This window comes from Podarcis cretensis (genome assembly GCF_951804945.1).
Source record: "Podarcis cretensis genome assembly, chromosome: 2".
Classification (NCBI taxonomy): domain Eukaryota; kingdom Metazoa; phylum Chordata; class Lepidosauria; order Squamata; family Lacertidae; genus Podarcis; species Podarcis cretensis.
The window spans coordinates 38,115,862-38,119,838 of record NC_137171.1 but is presented as its reverse complement, the minus strand read 5'-3'; the positions used below and the strand labels follow the sequence as shown (position 1 = coordinate 38,119,838).

At 52.2% G+C, this 3,977-nt stretch overlaps 1 pseudogene across 1 annotated transcript; it reads right to left on the bottom strand.

Moving 5' to 3' along the window:
• Positions 1–444: 444 nt before the first annotated feature.
• Positions 445–1,936, bottom strand: LOC307210351 (urotensin-2 receptor pseudogene; annotated as a pseudogene). The gene has a single exon. The product of its transcript is annotated as a urotensin-2 receptor pseudogene (transcript).
• Between the last annotated feature and the right edge of the window lie 2,041 nt (positions 1,937–3,977).

The following is a 3,977-nucleotide window of genomic DNA, read 5'->3' as shown; positions in this document are numbered from 1 at the left end:
ATAGTTTTGCCAGAGCAGAGATGCTCTGAGAAGCAAGTGTGAGGGACCAGTGCTTCATCTTAGCAGCCTGCTAGCAGGTCTCTTCTACATCTGTTCTAGCTCCCAAATTTATTTCCCCCTTTTTTACAACTGCACAGCCTGTGGACTTAACTTTGAGGGGCACAATCAGAGGTTTTGTCAACTGCTGATCCTAGGGACCACTCAGAGATAGGTTTAGATATGCCAGATTGAAAGCATCTTTACACAAGTGATACTTGAATAGGCTTTTGACAGAAGCAAATAAAAAAATCTAAAAAATCCCGGGTTTTCACTGTAAAGACAAATCACACATGAACCAGGATGCCCAACTACTTTAAATAGGGCATACCTTTTATTTTTAGTCCACTTTAACAAGATTCACAACTGACATAATCTAATTTAAGTCTGCATGATTATGCACGCCTATCTAGGAGTAAAGCCCACCAAATTCAAAAGGGAGTTTCCATTTTATATGAACAGCATTGGGCTGCAGTGCCATCAAGGAAGACTTCTGAATTAACAAGCTTATTGTACAATGCTGCACATATTTACTCCAAAGTTTCACCAGTGCTTAATGGAACTGTTGGTAGCTGGCACAGTTAGGCTAGCAGTACTTGCTTGGAAACAAGTCTGGCTGAAATCAAAAGGATCTACTTCTGAGTAAGCAAAGCTAGGCTCATTCTACACAAGCCTTTCTTTACTTAAGTGTCCCTCCTTGGAAGTGGGCCCAACTCCTCCCAAACTTTAGTCAGACACATAGGAGGCCTTACCTTGCCCAGGCCCACCTGGATCTCGGAGGTGTTTTCAAGCTGCTCCTAAGAAACCGGGGGAAGAGAGTTCATTTGCAGTCCCTTAACGTGGCCATGCTCAGGGCCTCGGACCCGGACTCGCCGTGGGTGCCGGAGGAGGTGGATCGCCTCCAGGAGCAGTGCAGGCTGGAGCCCCTCTTGCGGAAGGACGACGTGAAGCGGTAGAAGTTGCTGTGCCTGTTGCGCAGGTACTCGCGGTAGTTCCTGGTGAGCAAGGTGTAGAGGAAAGGGTTGATGCAGCTGTTGCTGTAGGTCAGGCAGGTCACCAGGTAGTTGATGCACTTCTGGGTGTGGGGCGCGAGCCCGAGGGGCCCGTGGTAGAGGGGCACCAGCTGCCAGATCCAGAAGGGCAGGAAGCAAGCCCAGAAGACCAGCACGATGGTGAAGACCAGGATGAGCACCTTCTGGCGCGGGGAGCGCTTGGGCTCCTTCTTGCGCGGAGGGTTCCTCTGCGACTCCAGGTAGGTGGTGGCCAGGCGCGCGTACAGGCAGCCGATGATCAGCCCCGGGGCCAGGATGCTGGTGCTGAAGAGCACCGTCAGGTAGAGCCGGTAGGCGTCGGGGCTCCAGGTGGGCGCGCAGATGTGCTTGCCGTCCTTGCTGCGGCTCAGCGTGACCATCAGCATCATGGGCAGCGTGAGCAGCAGCGACACCCCCCAGACGGCGCCGGCCGTGGCTTTGCTGAAGCGCCGCGACCGCTGCCGCGTGGCCAGCGGCCTGGTGACGGCCAGGTAGCGCTCGGTGCACATGACGGTCAGCGTGAAGATGCTGGCGTGCATGGTGAGCAGGTCCAGGCTGAGCAGCACGCGGCAGCCCAGCTCGCCGAAGTACCAGTCCTGCGCCACCGACGTGCCCACGATGAAGGGGATGGAGCACAGGTAGAGGAGGTCAGCCAGCGCCAGGCTGGCGATGGAGCCCGACAAGGGCGCGCCGCGGGCGCACCGCCCCGAGCGCCACAGCAGACCCAGCGTGTACACGTTGCCCGCCACGCCGGCCACATACATCACCGACAGCACCGCGCCGAAAGCCCACGCGGCCGCCGCCTCCCCGGGTGCGCTCGACGAGGAGCCATTGCCCGGCCCCCCGACGGCGCTCCAGTTGCGCTCCATGGCGGCCGGGCGCACGCGGAGAGAGTGGGGCAGCCCGACCGTCTCCCGCCCAACTTGCAGCGCGCCGCGGTCCGGGCAGCCAATCGCAGAGCCCGCGTCCAAGCTCTCTCTCTCTCTCTCTCTCTCTCTCTCTCTCTCTCTCTCTCTCTCTCTCGGGCCCGCCCCTCCCGGCGTAGCCTCTCCCCTCTCCGAGCGCCGCAGTTTCTCTCCGAGGAGTCCCACCCCGGGAAAGGCAGAGCTGCGCAACGACGGGGAAGGCATGCTAATAAATGGACTCGGAGGAGGGCAGGCGCTGTGCAGGTGGTCCGGGCGCTTCCCGCTAAGCGAAAGCAAGCGATGGTCTCCTGGAGCCATTAAAGACTAACACATTCCATCTGGCGTAAACTTTCCCGGGACTGCAGTCTGAGTCTGCTCCATCAGCTGCCCGGGTTGCGTCTGTGCGCGAGGGGAGGGAGCGCAGGCAGTAAGGTCAGGAAAGGCACAGACAGGGATAACGTTGCCACCAGTCCTATATAATACAGGGCTGTCGCCTATTTCAAATGCTACATCCTATATTGATGGAATTTTGTCCTGTATTTCAGGTCTCTCTCTCTGCCAAGTTAGGGATCTTCTCCAAATGTATGTGTTTGAAAGGCTGTGTGAAGGTTTATTCATTTAAGCTCTGGGTAGCCAAGCACAGACAGATTAACGAATTCCAGAGGGGCCATCCTGTTAGGCTGCAATAGGTTGTAATGGATCGCTTTGAAGTCACTACAGCACGAGATAATTTAAAAATTGCAACGCCCCACCCTGTATTTTGCCAGAAGAAAGGTGGCAACCCTAGGGCTGATTCACAAAACAGTTGGTTGCTAGCAGGCATTTTGGCACCAGTGAGCCAATTACCACATGTTGTGGTTTGATAATAATCCATCATGCCAATGGTAGCATTTCACCTCTTGGATGGATTTTGCTCTTTAGCTCCAGGGTGGCCACCTTAAGCTCAGTTACAGAGAAATGTGCCCCAAGTTCTTGGTATACCGCCATTTCTGATGTCAGATTTGTGTCTGTTTCTTCTCTTGCATAGAGACTGGCCTGTCTATCCTACATAGAATGCAGAAGGGCGTTATTGGCAATCCTCATAAAAGGTTTCTTGTCAGTGAGGAGGCAAAATTACAACCTCTTGTTTGAAAGTGGAAGAGGAGAGTTGGTGGACCTTCCTTAAAGGTTTTTAATCAGGTTGCATGGTCATCTGTCATGTATGATTAAGTCGAGATTCCTGCACAGCAGGGGGTTGGACTAGGGGACTCTTAGGATGCCTTCCAATTCTACAGTTCTATGAATCTATAAGATACAGGAACTCGAGTCCTCATTATGCCAGGAACTGGAGCACTTGGAATGATCCACCCCATTCCCTACAGAGTCCACACATGGCTGGAAGACAGGAGCAGGGTGGAGTTCCACCCCAACCAATAGTGAGTTTTGGTAGTATAAGCTGGGAAAGGGAAGGTTTGCTGCTAAATGCATATCAACCAAAGCAGGATTCACCTGGTGGAGAAGGTTGTCAGAAGGAGGACTCTGGAATGGGAGGCTTCTCATTCTTATTTTTACTATCAGACACAATCCAACCTGCACCCATGCTAGAAAGTTCTGAAAATGTGAGCCATGAGTAAGCCTCAGGGGAGGAAATGCAGCCTGGTGTTGTCATGCCCACACAAATGACACCCAGAAACCTCTAAGTCACTCTACTTCTTCATGCCTTTTGGATTTTGGAACAAAAACTCTCAGTACACATGCACATGAAAGCTCATACCAATAACTAACTTAGTTGGTCTCTAAGGTGCTACTGGAAGGAGAATAAAGGGTTTATGGCACAAACTGATTTGCTTCTAGATAAACTGTTAAACATAGAATTAAGTTTTTTCTTCGCTGTTTCACTTGGACCTTTTCCTTTTCTTCAGACATCTCTTTGGCAAATCCTTACTACTTGAATGAATTGGAGCAGAATACATAATGTGCACCAATACAGAAAAAACAGATGTCATTCATTGTTTTCCTCAGCTAG